The following is a 15373-nucleotide window of genomic DNA, read 5'->3' on the forward strand; positions in this document are numbered from 1 at the left end:
GTTTACTTTTTGTTGTGTGTGTGTGTGTGTGGGCAGTCGTCCGTGAGGGGCTGCCCGCGGTTTACTTTCGTTTTTTGTTTATTTATTTTGAATTAAAGTTTGTTAAACGTTCGCCGGTTACCGACTCCTTACTTCCATCAACGAACATCGTTATACTGGTGCCAAAACTCGGTAGGGGAAGGAGAGACATGCTGTCGTAGAGTCCCCGCTACTTCGCCAAACATAAATCGCCAAACATAACAATCGCCAAACATAACATCGAGATATTCACGTGTGTCGATATTTTCTTACACCCCTAATCAGGAGGGAAACACTGAAACAGCAGCCCAAACAGTTCGACTTATCAGTGATCTAAGCAGAAGGACTTCATCCATTCTTAAGTGGCCACAGCTCTTGGTGGATCACTCAACGAGGCAGTGAAGAAACTAGTTTGTCAAAATATTTGAATTATGGGGTAAATGGCTTACTAAAGTGGAAATAATATTAGCACTGGCTGAAATTTATTTTTGTTTTGCTGTTCTGTTGTGTTTTGATTTTTCTCATATCAATGTTGGCCAATGTTGCTGCCAAAAGATTGACCAATATATCTGCGAAAAGATTGGGAATGGACATTGGTGCCAATTCTGGAGTGTACCCAATAGGTCCAGGAGTGGTTGATCTGGATGACTTTATGTAAAAGAGTCAACAGTGAAGTAAGGGAAGGTGTGGTATATTATTTTTATTTTGTCTTGCTTTTTGAGAAGAAAGGGAGCCCCACTGTGTTTTTTATATTGGGTAAAACAGAAAGCATCTTATAAATATGGGTAGAGTAGGTGGGAGGGATTTTTGTTTGTTGTTTTCATAAAAAAGCCCCCTTCCCACACAATATGTTTTATTTGTATTCATTATTTTCATCTATTATTATCATACTCATTATATTTAAACTGTAAATAAGAGGGCCTGAAGCAGGTCATTATCCATGTTACGAGATAATGCAACAAGATTCGAAGGGAATGATTTGAAAGGTTTTATATCTTCTATAAAAATATTATTATTATTTTTTTTAAAGAGAACATTTTAAGGTTTTTACTGTATTTTGAAATATAGTCTGGGAAGTCCTATAAAAGCCAAAGAAGAAGGGCTCGATGAGCACATCAGTGCTTAGCACATGGGCTAGACTCTACTTGTGGTTTAATAACCCGCTATCAGCCCAAACACCAGGTAACCCTGTAGGCAGGACCAGAGTACACCTGGCAACGATGGAGTCAGACCAGATAGAGCTCCAGGCAATTGGAAGCATCTGAGAGTTCCTCTGGCACCGTGGGACAAATATATAATCAACTACTTATGATATAATCACTGAAGAATGACAAATCTACTCATGTAATGATTCACTGAATTGATGAACTACTTAAACAATAAAGCACTGATTCATGGAATTGTTTAAACGGGTGATGAATTGAGAAATCAACTTTCAATTGAGCTTTTGACATTTAAAAGGTCATGGTAATTTAAGAATATCCTCTAAGTTTCAGAGCTGAAAACTTCCTTGTTAGTCAAAGAAAAGCTTTTGTTGACACCAGGCCCAAAAAACGATCATGAGCCTCACCTTGACACCTTTGTGTTGTGAAAAACTGCCTCTACAGAATAATAAGCACGTGTAATTCAGTAGCCCCGCCCACCAACTCATGGAGCTGTTCGGATAATGCTAGCCAGCAGCAATGAACATGCCGAAGAAGATAGCAAGATATTGCACTATTCCTGGTTGTGGAAGAACACAGTCGCTGCATAAGCTCCCTTCAGATCCTATTATTTTGAATGTGTGCTACTTAATTTGATTTGAATGAAGTTCCAGCACACGTGGGGAAGACATACGTTTTCGCTTCATTTCACTCCGGAATCGTTAGTAAACTAGTCTCAGGTTGAGCTGAATTTGCAGACGTTTTGAGATTAAAACACAATGCTGTGCCTTCTATATTGAAGTGTCATATAAGAGGGATCTTCAATATCTACAATGTCCTCAATGACCCCAGTGTCTCCAACGTCCGCGATGTCTCCATGGCCCAATCCCCCATTCCCAATGAAAAGAGATGTTACTATTATATTGGTCAGAGCTGATTAGATATAATGGATTGTTCACAGAACCAGGATCGCTGCTTTAAAGCGTTAGTCCAAAAATGAAAATTATGTCAATAATGACTCACCCTCATGGTCCACATCCGTAAGACCTATATTTGCATACACTAGTTTACATAACGTGCAAGATGTACCACATCCTTTCATACAAATGATGTTGGGCTGACAACATTTAATGAAGTGCAAGACTTAAGAGACTGTAAGGACGGTAGTAGATTGCAACTCTCTGAGAAAACAAAGGAAATTAACATCTGAACTCACTCTCGTGCATTTAGCGTCTCCATCCGAGACAACATCACACCAAGTTAATCATCTAAAGATCACTTTAATTTACATGTCCTCCCCTTCATTACCTCTTCCCTATGTTAAAATGAACCCAAAATCAAAATGGGTTATGTGAACAAGGACTAAACATTATACATGTTTGATATCATTTGAAATGTCTCAGTGCGACTTGTACAAAGATCTCAGCCCCATACAAGTAAACTGAAAGGTAATAAAGGTTTTAAGAGTGTAGAGGGCTTGAATCTTTACATGAGTACTGATTTACTTCAGAGTATTTGATGTCATGTATGGATTATCTTCTAATTGATTATGTAGTTGGCGTTATACATTTACTTGACTGTTAATAAATTGTTACATTTTGATTCTTACTTACTCTCTAGAATTATTAACAGGTATAATTTCAACAAAGGGTTAAACCGAATAATTAAAAGTGTGGTTAACTATTAAATATAAATTACCAAATAACCAATCGGCATTCGAAACTGAATTCGAGGTTATAATAAAATGGAGTCAGATAAAGATAAAGTGGAATTAAATCCCTTTGCCCAGCTGAAAATACAGAACGTGCAGCGACCTTCATCCGCAGAGCGTTAGCCTCCATTGGGACAATTTTAGTCAGGGTTTACAGAAGAGAAAAATATTATTGCACAGGCACGTTATTTCATTCACCTCCTGATCCAAGATGGATCTGCAAATCTCCGTATTTCTTCTCTTTATTCTCTTCAAAGACAAAGAGTGTTTGTTATATTCTTGAGTACAAATACAGCGCATTAAATGTTCTCTCTCTCTCACGGTCTCGGTTTTATTATTAAAGGACAGTCTTTCAGGTGTTATGAGTGCATGAGTCTGACAGGTTCTTGTGCAGGGCAAACAGTAAAAACAGTGCCAGTGGATCTTCTTTTCAACATAACAAGTTGTGACAAGTCTATATGATTGGAATACTGTTATGTTTGACTGATGGGGATGCTGCTTTTATTTACTTGTTTTTCTGACAGAACTTACAATTTCAATCACAAAATATTCTACATAGATTTCTGATATTTAATTAGTTTTCTTTTAGATTATGATTTGCATTTAAAAAACATTTAAAAAAAATGCTTTGTAACTTTGTAAAAAAGCTAAATTTGTATATATTTATAAATCAAATTTTCAGTTAAATTGGTCTTTCCTGTATCATTCTTATTTTTTAGGTGACATTACTTCAAAGGGGATGGTTAATAATTGTGCTGTTGCCTGTCTAAATGTCTCCATAAATGTCTACATTGTAAGGAGGACTAGCCTACTCCCTGCTGTAACACGAATCTGTGGAATGCCCAAGATCCTCAAGGTATTGTACTCCAATGATCATGGGAAAAATAACTTCTGTAAGGTCAACACTCGTACTTCCAAATGACATTCAATCAGAAAATAAAGTGCAGGGTGTGGCTTGTCTGTCGTGAACAGATTAAATGGAGCCGTAGAGGAGTGTTGCTATTGTTTTCCTTCTGTAGATCCTGTCCCAACTGGAAAGAGATATTTACATTGTGATGGGAAGAGCTGCTCAAACACTGTGAGATGTTCAGGGACTAAAGATCACTGCATTAAAGCAACAGTTGAGAATCTGGAAAAAAAGAAGAAGATTAAAGTCATTATCTTTTTATGGTGACGCATTGCTGCCACATACATATTATTTTTTCCACTCATAATAACAAGATGTTATGTCGTTTTAACCACATCTTTCCTTATAATAACGAGATATATTATTTTAAGATCTTTTCTCGTTATAAGGAGATATGTTGTATTAATGCCATCTTTTCCCTAAGTTTTAACGACATCTTTTCTCATAATAACTATCTATAGACCTACTGTAATTAAGACATACAGTGGGTATGGAATGTATTCAGACCCCCTTACATTTTCCCCTCTTTGTTATAATGCAACCATTTGCTAAGTTCAATTTTTTTCTCATTAATGTATACACAGCACCCCATGTTGACAGAAAGGCATTTTTTGCAGGTTTATTAAAAAAGAAAAACTGAAATATAACATGGTCCTAAGTATTCAGACCCTTTGCTGTGACACTCATATATTTAACTCAGGTGCTGTCCATTTCTTCTGATCATCCTTGAGATGGTTCTTCACCTATATTTGAGTCCAGCTGTGTTTGATTATACTGATTGGACTTGATTAGGAAAGCCACACACCTGTCTATATAAGACCTTACAGCTCACAGTGCATGTCAGAGCAAATGAGAATCAGGAGGTCAAAGGAACTGCCTGAAGAACTCAGAGACAGAATTGTGGCAAGGCACAGATCTGGTCAAGGTTTCAAAAAAAATTCTGCTGCACTTAAGGTTTCTAAGAGCGCAGTGGCGTCCATAATCCTTAAATGGTAGACGTTTAAGATGACCAGAACCCTCCCTAGAGCTGGTCATCTGGGCAAACTGAGCTATCGAGGGAGAAGAGCCTTGGTGAGAGGTGTAAAGAAGAAACCAAAGATCACTGTGGCTGAGCTCCAGAGATGCAGTCGGGAGATGGGGAAGAGAAAGTAGAAGAGAAAGAGATTGTAGAAAGTAAACCATCGCTGCAGCCCTCCACCAGTCGGGGCTTTATGCCTGAGTGGCCCGAACGGAAGCCTCTCCTCAGTGCAAGACACATGAAAGTTTGCTAAAAAAAACACCTGAAGGACTTTTAAGATGGTGAGAAATAAGATTCTCTGGTCTGATGAGACCAAGATATAACTTTTTGGCCTTAATTTTAAGCAGTATGCGTGGAGAAAAATATCACCGGTCCAATAAAGTCCCAACAGTGAAGCATGGTGGTGGCAGCATCATGCTGTGAGGGTGTTTTTCTGCTGCAGGGACAGGACGACTGGTTGCAATCGAGGGAAAGATGAATGCGGCCAAGTACAGGGATATCCTGAACAAAAACCTTCTCCAGAATGCTCTAGACCTCAGACTGGGCCTAAGGTTAACCTTTCAACAAGACAATGACCCTAAGCACACAGCTAAAATAATGAAGGAATGGCTTCACAACAACGCGGTGACTGTTCTTGAATGGCCCAGCCAGAGCCCTGACTTAAACCCAATTGAGCGTCTCTGGAGAGACCTGAAAATGGCTTTCCACCAACGTTTACAATTCAACCTGACAGAACTGGAGAGGATCTGCAAGGATGAATGGCAGAGAAAACTAGTTGCCAAAGTCAAATTTTGCAAGTTGCATCTTTCCCAAAAAGACTCATGGTTGTATTAGATCAAATGGGCACTTCTACTAAATACTGAGCAAAGGGTCTGAATACTTACAACCATGTGAAATTTCAGTTGTTCATTTAAACATTTTTTTTTGCAAAAATGTCAACAATTCTTAGTTTTTTCTGTCAATATAGGGTGCTGTGTGTTCATTAATGATAGAAAAAATTAACTTAAATGATTTTAGCAAATGGCTGCAATATAACAAAGAGTGAAACAAAATCAAAAGGGTCTAAATACTTTACGTACCCTATTCAATAAATTTATTAAAAACAGAAAGATGCTATAGTTCCAGCTTTATTCAGAGGCTGAGGAAACAGACCAGTGGGTTCATTACACACGCCAATGTTTTCTTTAACCCTCTGGCCAAAGAAGGCGGCGGTGCTTTCTGATCACTGATCTATAGGACTATTATGTATATTGATCAGTGGTTCCTCACAGCAGAAACAACTCATAATACTCTATCATTTTTAGCCATACAGATAAGTGCAAGACATAATTAAAAACTAAGAATGGTCTACTTTTATTTGCGTACACTCACAATAACAACAAAACTTTGTGCTTTTGAAAAAATAAAAACAGGGTTCACTTTCAGCTGTCTCTGCAAAATCCTTTCTGAAACATGTCTCAAAGATAAACCGAAACTCAGCGAATACTTATCACAAAAACATTATGACTAAAGAAACTTTTAAATAAAACAATTTATACTTTAGAGGGAATTGTGGTGCACATTGACATAGAGCGGAATATTGAGCGGAGCATTACACATCTTTACTTTGCTCACATGCTCTGAAATAGGCTATTATATATATATATATATATATATATATATATATATATATATATATATATATATATATATATATATATATGTGTGTGTGTGTGTGTGTGTGTGTGTGTGTGTGTGTGTATGTATATATAATCATCAGGAAGCGGTAAAGCACAAATGATGTCTGGCGTTCAAACCTTAAACCAGCGAATCTCATTTGGGTCAGCATATGATGTGGCCTGGCTATTTCCACCACAATTCCATGAATTGTGTCATGAAATGGCTTTCACCAGTGTTGGGGGTAACGAGTTACAAAGTAACGAATTACAGTAACGATATTACTTTTTTGAGTAACGAAGTAAAGCATTACACAAAAAATATTGGTAACTACACTACTTTACTAGACTATAGGAACACGCTTTTGTGCGCTACCCGAGTCGTGTTTGCCTGTGTGTGAAGTTTTGATCTGTTTAAGCGCTCCGTGCATGTGCTGCGTGTGCTTGCCTGGGCACAGTTGCCATAGAGGCAAGGCAAGGCAAGGCAAGTTTAATTATATAGCACATTTCATACACAATGGCAATTCAAAGTGCTTTACATAGAAAGGAATTAAAATAGGGCTAAAAAATGCATACGAAAACGAAAGAGAATTAAAAATAATAAAATGATGATAACCAAAGAAAAGAACAAGGGTAAACTAAACAAGTTATAAAAAGAATTAAAAAAATTATGCATAGATAAGGTGCAATCAGTCGGACGTACAGTGGCACAGTGCTCATTGAGTAAATGCACAGCTGAACAGATGTGTTTTGAGTCTGGATTTGAATGTGGCTACTGTTGGATCACATCTAATCCGTTCAGGAAACTGGTTCCAACAACGGCTGGCATAATAGCTAAAAGCAGACTCTCCTTGCTTTGAGTGAACTCTTGGTATTTCTAACTGACTTGATCCTGCTGATCTGAGTGATCTGTTGGGTTTGTATTTAATCAGCATATCTGCAATGTATTTAGGTCCAAGGTCATTGAGTGATTTATAAACAAGAAGTAGCACTTAAAAATCGATTCTAGATCTAACTGGAAGCCAGTGTAAAGACCTGAGGACTGGTGTGATATGCTCATATTTTCTAGTTCTGCTCAGCATCCTGGCAGCAGCGTTCTGTATGAGCTGAAGCTGTCTAATGGTCTTTTTGGGAAGGCCAGTGAGAAGGCCATTACAATAGTCCACCCTACTGGTGATGAAAGCATGAACGAGTTTCTCTAAGTCTTGCCTGGAGACAAAACATCTAATTCTTGTAGTATTTTTCAGATGATAGTGTGCTGATTTAGTTATTGCTTTGACATGACTACTGAAACTCAGGTCTGACTCCAAAATCACTCCAAGATTCCTGACTTGATTTTTTTGTTATCAGACCTTTAGCCTCAAGATATATGTTCACCTTGAGAATTTCATCTGTTTCCAAATGTAGTGATTTCAGTTTTGTCTTTGTTTAGCTGAAGATAGTTTTGGCACATCCAGTTGTAAATTTCCTCAATGCATTTGCACAGGGAGTCAATGGGGCTGTAGTTATTAGGTGATAGTGCTAAGTAGATCTGGGTGTCGTCAGCATAGCTGTGGTAAGCAATATTGTTATTTTTCATTATTTGGCTCAGTGGCAGCATATACAGTTTGAACAGAAGTGGTGCAAGAATTGACCCTTGTGGGACTCCGCATGTCAGGGATATCCCCTCAGACCTATGGTCACCTATACTCACATAATAACCTTTCCCTTCTAAGTCTGACCTGAACCATTTGAGGACCATCCCAGAAAGCCCGACCAAGTTTTCCAGCCTGTCTAGAAGTATGTTGTGGTCAACAGTGTCGAATACAGCACTGAGGTCAAGTAGAACCAGAATTGATGTTTTACCAGTATTTAAGCGAATATCATTTATAATCTTTATGAGCGCTGTCTCTGTACTGTGATGCGGTCGGAAACCAGATTGAAAATTGTCAAAGAATCCGTTTGAGTTTAAGAATTTGTTCAGTTGATTGAAAACAACTTTTTCAATGATCTTGCCAATGAAGGGGAGATTTGAGATTGGTCTGTAGTTGCTCAGTATGGAGTTATCCAGATTTCTCTTTTTCAGAAGAGGCTTAACTACTGCAGTTTTAAGGCCGGTTGGAAAAGTCCCATAGAGAAGTGAGGAGTTCACCACTTCTAGAAGATCTGCTTCTAAATAGTTAAACACACTTTTGAAAAAAGAAGGGAGTGCGTCTAGGGCGCAGGTTGATGTTTTAAGTTGCTGTACTGTGTCTTCTAAAATTTTACTGTCAATTGCTTCGAAATCAGACATAGTAATTTTCTGAGGTTTTGGTCTGATCTGACTGACCCCAGAGCAACTCAAGGATGTGCTGATTGCCTTTCTGATATTTTTGATTTTCTCTGAGAAGAAGGAAGCAAACTCGCTGCATTTGCTGTCTGAGAGCATTTCTCTGGGAATGTGACTCGAGGGGTTTGTTAGTCTGTCTACAGTAGCAAAAAGAGTGCGTGTTTTGTTAATGTTTCTGTTTATAATATTTGAAAAGAAGGTCTGTCTAGCTTTGCCTAGTTCAACATTGAAAGCATGAAGGCTGTCTTTATAGATGTTATAATGGACTACAAGTTTTGTCTTCCGCCACTTTCGTTCAGATTTTCTGCATTGTCTTTTCATTATTTGAACTGCTGTTGAGTTTCTCCATGGTGCCTTTTGTTTGCCACTCTTTTTTCCTGACTTTCAGACGAGCAATATCATCACACTTAACTTTTGAGTTAAAGGAGTCAAGGAGAAAATCAACAGAGTTGGCAGATATGCTTGGTGTTAGAGATAAAGCCTTCAAAAACAGCACATTAGTGTTCTCATTTAAGCATTTCTTTTTGACAGAGACAGATCTAGCTTCAATGGCAGGAGAGATTGATATATCAAATAAAATACAGAAATTATCAGACAGTGCCACATCCTTAATAACAAACGATGAAATGATTAGACCCTTACTGATAAGTAAATCTAGAGTGTGGCCACGATTGTGTGTGGGTCCATGTACATGCTGTGTCAAATCAAAAGTGTTAAGAACAGTCATGAGCTCTTTTGTTGTACTGGATTCAGCATTGTCTATGTGAATGTTAAAATCCCAAGCAATAGCAACACAGTCAAACACTGAGGAAATTATTGATAACAGTTCTGTAAATTCCTCAATAAAGGCTGGAGAGTACTTTGGAGGCCTGTAAACAATGATAAGCAGGATGCGTGGAGCACCTTTTAACACAATACCCAGATATTCTAGAGACAAATATTCACCAAATGACACTTGCTTACATTGAAAGACATCTTTAAAAAGAGCAGCAACACCCCCACCTCTCCTAACTGCTCTGCAAACACTCATAAAAGTAAAATTAGGAGGGGTTGCTTTATTGAGGACTGTTGCACTAGTTTTCTTCTAGCCACGTTTCATTTAGAAGCAAAAAATCAAGGTTGTTTGTGGTTATTAAGTCGCTGACTAGAAATGGTTTGTTCTTAAGTGAACAGATGTTTAAAAGTGCTAACTTAACAGTATTCATTTTTTCACCCACATTAGTCTCAGTTTGACAAGTGACAGGCAGCTGATTATATTGGTTTGTTAAACGGCCTGACAAGGCCTTATACTTTCTTTCACGTAACAGAACTGGGATAGATAAAGAGACACACTGGGTTCCCCCTTGTTTTGTAAACATTTGATAAAGTTACTGTTATCATAGATAACACAACAGATGGAGGAGGGTGTGGGCCCGGGCGTTGTGACCGAAGAAATCTCACAGGAGGAGGGGGAGGTGGGCCCACAGGCTTTGGTGGTTGTGGGGCTCGACGCTTTTTGGTTGATATCTGGGGGCTCGCAGCAATTGAGTGTGATAGTCTAGTTCCAACAAAAATCAGTTCCTCCATTTTCTCTGAGAAGCCCAGATGCGGGGATGCTGGAGAGAGGAATGACATGTCCGGTGAGAGGGGCTGTTGCTCTTGTGTTATCGGAAGCTGAAATATGTTGTCCTGGCTTCCCTGTCCATTTTCAAGAAAGTCATCTTTGGGTGCTGAATCTTGGAGCAGTTCTAATCCATCACAGTCAGTCTGTGGTGAGCTCTGTGGGCAGGGCTCAGCTGGGAGTGTGTCCGTGAGCAATTGTTGTGGCTGCGTGGTGTTATCATTGCCCTAGTGGGATGTGTCAACCGAATGTCCATTCAGGAGCTGAAATGAAGTCCTGTGGTAATCCATACTCTGTATCAGGTTGAGGGGGTTAAAACACACAGCTGAAGGATGATGAAGGGAAAAATAAATATTGTCCTTTAGCACTCTTGCACCAAGTTGTTTGGATGGAGGCCATTTGATGTAAACAGTTGTCTCTGACTCCAGAAGAGATTGTTATCGATAAAGTTATCGATGAAGTTCACTCCATTCATGTTACAGGTTTTTTGCAGCCATGTATTAAGCCCAAGCAACCTTGAGAACCTATTTGTTCCTCTTGCTGGCAGTGGTCCACTGATGAACGGCTGAACTTTCAGTTTTCTAAGTGTTTCAAAAAGTTCATTGAAGTCTGACTTCATGAGTTCTGACTGCTCTCTCTGAATATCGTTCTTCCCCACATGAATGATTAGTTGATTTGCAGTCTTATGTTTTATCAGGATGTTTTGAATTTCCCTGTTTACATCAGAAATGGTTGCTTGTGGAAGGCAGCATGTAGTTGTATCTCTGCTGCGAATGTTTCTGACTGTAGAGTCACCCACTATCAGAGTCCTTGGCTCGGCTGCTCTCTGAGCTGAGCGAAGCTGTCTGCTCGACCTTGAGCGCCTGTTAGCATTAGTGTTAGCTGCGGGCTGATGAAATCTGTGTTCGATCACATTTTGGGATTCATCACCCTCATTCATTAATACTTCAAATCTGTTTTCGAGATGTATAGACGGTGGTAGAAAACTAGTGTTTGCAATCCTTGTGTCTGGGGTAGAGCATGGAACTGGAGCAATATGTGAAGCTCGTGACAATCTGATGTCTCGAGTGCGTTTGGGTCTTGCCCCCTGTTTGTGCCATCGATTAGTGTGTTGATCAGTTTCTTGTTTCTCTATCTGTTGAGTAGCACTAAATTTATGGGACTCACCGGCTGTGTGCAGAGGGCGTTCATGATGACGCTCTGCTGTGTGATTTGTCCGGTTTGGTGGTTCCGCAGTTCTTCCGTTTCAAGAACTGCAATCCTTTGTAAAAGTCTGTGGCAGTTTGTGCAGCAAGAAGATTCCTTAGCTAGAAGAGGCATTTTCTTATTCTTTTTGAATATAGGCAGCTGTGTTTTCCCTTCCGGAATGTAAGCTGATGGCAGTGTGGAGGCTGGTCAGATGAAATGTTCCACTTTTTTTGTAGTAATCTAGTCAACAGAGTTTCTAGTTTTATCGTTGAAGTCAAGCCTTGTTGTTTGAGCACTGTGTTGATTAGCTGAAGTTAAAATTATGAGATAAAATATAGAACCGATAGAGCAAAGCGCGGAGCAGTAAGGAAGAGCGTCCGAACAGTAGCGAAGCAGAAAGTGCGTTAGAGATCGATTTGATTGACGTAGCTCCTGGTGCGAGGAGAGAGGGAGACGGGTACAGTGGCGATCTTCACATTACTTTCACTTTAGATAAACATTTTCCATTTTCTACTGTCCCGTGATAATTTGGAAAGAAAACAGACTGGAAGCCTACATGTTAATATGACAATGAATGCGACCTTAACTGCGTGGAGAGGGGCAATTAAATCAATGCCACACAGGATGTTTTTTTTTATTCCATTGCACTACTTTTCTTTAGTTTTTAATGTTACCCTAAACCGTTTGACTGTTGCACTTTCATCTCTTCCATACGTTTGCATAGTATCATGCATGCATCTCTAGACCTGCATATCGCATTTTTAACCGCAAAACCGCATCCTGTGTGAATGGCTGTGTGAATAAACTGACTAAGAGATAAACAGCGCATTTCTATTTCAGTGCTTTTATTTAAACAGTCAGCTTGCTGCATCAACAACAAGACAAAGAGGGCATGTTTCAACTTAACTATGATTTGCATTTAAACAATTAACTACATTATTTTCTAGCTCTGTCCATGCAATACATGCACGTTCTTAAATGAGCGAGTTTTATCTGCTAGATTTGGCCTTGAATCACATTCATTCTCTCTCTTAAACATAGTGACCTTTATTTATATATTTTTTATTGACCGCTTAAAAAGTTGGTTTTGTTCTCATTATAGCCTCCTTTTTCCTGTTGTTTGTGGATTTTACATGAGGCATATTTCTTATATATATATGAGGGATATTTCATATTTCTTATATATATATATGTGTGTGTGTGTGTGTGTGTGTGTGTGTGTGTGTGTGTGTGTGTGTGTGTGTGTGTGTGTGTGTGTGTGTGTGAGAGAGAGAGAAAGCCAGTGTTGGGGTAGTTACTCAAAAAAAGTAATTAGTTACTAGTTACTTCTGTAAATTGTAATTAGATTACTTTACTAGTTACTGTATTTGAAAAGTAACTTCACTACTTATTACTTTACTTTACCGTTTCTTAATTTAGAGTGTGGATCCATGGTCAAACATCTTAGCCCTATCATCACTTAGCCTGTCAGCATAGTGCTTATTGTTTAAATGTTTACAAAATGGCATGTAATACCATATGTAAGAACAATATCCCTGTCTGCACTGACATATGCCTCATGTAAAATCCACAAACAACAGGATAAAGGAGGCTATAATGAGAACAAAACCAGCTTTTTATTAGATTCATGACACACACAAAAATAAAATTAAGTGGTCAATGAAAAATATAAAAATTAAGGTCACTATGTTTAAGAGAGAGAATGAATGTGATTCAAGGCCAAATCTAGCAGATAAAACTCGCTCATTTAAGAACGTGCATTTATTGCATGGACAGAGCTAGACAATAATGTAGTTAATTGTTTAAATGCAAAGCATAGTTCAGTTGAAACTTGCCCTCTTTGGCTTGTTGTTGATGCAGTAAACTGAATGTATGAGGCAAGCTGACTGTTTAAATAAAAGCACTGACATAGAAACTGTTTATCTCTTAATCAGTTTAGGGCCATTCACACAGGACGCGGTTTTCCGGTTAAAAATGCGATATGCAGGTCTAGAGATGAGAATTTTATTTTTTATTTTTTTACTTGAGTTCCGCGTCAGGCATGATACTATGCAAGAGTATGGAAGAGATGCAAGTGCAACAGTCAAACGGTTTAGGGTAACATTAAAAACGAAAGTAAAGTAGAGCAATGGAATAAATAAAAAAAACATCCTGTGTGGCATTGATTTAATTGCCCCTCTCCACGCAGTTAAGGTCGCATTCATTGTCATATTAACATGTAGGCTTCCTTTCTGTTTTCTTTCCAAATTATCACTGGACAGTAGAAAAGGGAAAATGTTTATCTAAAGTGAAAGTAATGTGAAGATCGCCACTGTCCACATCTCCCTCTCTCCTCGCACGAGGAGCCACGTTACTCAAATCGATTTCTATGGCAACGGTGCCCAGGCAAGCACACGCAGCGCATGCACGGAGTGCTTAAACAGATCAAAACTTCACACACAGGCAAACACGACTCGGGTAACGCACAAAAGCGCGTTCCTATAGTCTAGTAAAGTAGTGTAGTTACCGATACTTTTAGTGTAATGCTTTACTTCGTTACTCAAAAAAGTAATATCGTTACTGTCATCTGTATATATATATATATATATATATATATATATATATATATATATACACACTGTTGTCTGAGATCAACTTATGATGTTTGCTTGGTTTTTACATTTAAAAACATCATAATGAATAGAAAGTAATAGGATATTTTCTACCCTGGTTCCCTTTTGTTCAGTCACTCCGACGTAACGTCAGTGACTAACGAATTGGGGTTTCGCCTAGAAGCCAATCATCTTCGAGATCTTAGAAAACGCTCAATGGCAGTGCCAACGTAACTCCGCCTAGCCACATGGGTATATAAGGAAGTAGATGGCATCGCATTATGTTTCTGCTTCGGAGCCAAGAGCATCTCTTCTATCCTGCAAGCCTGAATTCTGAAGTCCTCTCTTCAGTCTTCGAGACGAGCGGTTCTCCAGAGTGTTGGTGTAACGGCGCATTCCAGCGATCTCACATTGCCTGCCTGCTGATCTATGCAGTGATCTGCAACAGCTGTGTGTGTTTTCCCTGGGCGCTTCGGCACTCTGCAGAGCTTCCTCTTACAAAAAGAGCTTGCGTGTGGCACGTCTTTTTCAAGATGGTTTGCCCGCGCACTTCCGGGCGCGGTCGATATCTGTTGCTGTCTTTGGGACGCATTCACTGCTCGACGTGTTTGGGCCCAGCACGTTCAGACAGTGTTTGTGGATGTGCTGTGTTCCCTCTGCGGGAGCATGACCATTGCAATGCTGGGGTCGAGACTCAATGATCTCTGTAAAGAGAGAGAGTCCCCTCTGCCACACCCCGATCTACCATCTCCGAGAGAGGTGGTACTTTGGCTGGTGGCCAGGGTGACCTGAGGGTGGTGCTGTGGTATTAAGAACCCCGACGATCATTCCTCGGGCCACTCCCGCCCTCTCGCACATCGCTTCCAGTGAGTGTTGGACTGAAGCAGCGGGACTGCCTGCTGACACCCCGTTCGTTTCGTTCACACTCCAGATAGCGGCGAGAGGTCGATTGCCGCATCTCAAGGTGGGCTAGAGTCCTTCGGGGATGACGATTCAGCTATGCTCCGCCTCCGGGTGTGGTAGCACTGTAGAATCTGACCTAGAGTTGACAGTCATGTTATTTTGGGCTGGTGTGGAACTCCGCCCTGTCACGAGTGCTCGCGGTTCGGCAATTGTTTTTTTTGGGGGGGGGCACCCGACAGCTGCGGGCCCCGCCCCCAATGCCATTTTGCACCCGAGATCCATGAGGAGTGCACGCGGTCCGGGAGATCCCCGTATCTTCCCGCGACCATTCG

Source organism: Pseudorasbora parva, chromosome 18 (genome assembly GCF_024679245.1).
Source record: "Pseudorasbora parva isolate DD20220531a chromosome 18, ASM2467924v1, whole genome shotgun sequence".
NCBI lineage: Eukaryota > Metazoa > Chordata > Actinopteri > Cypriniformes > Gobionidae > Pseudorasbora > Pseudorasbora parva.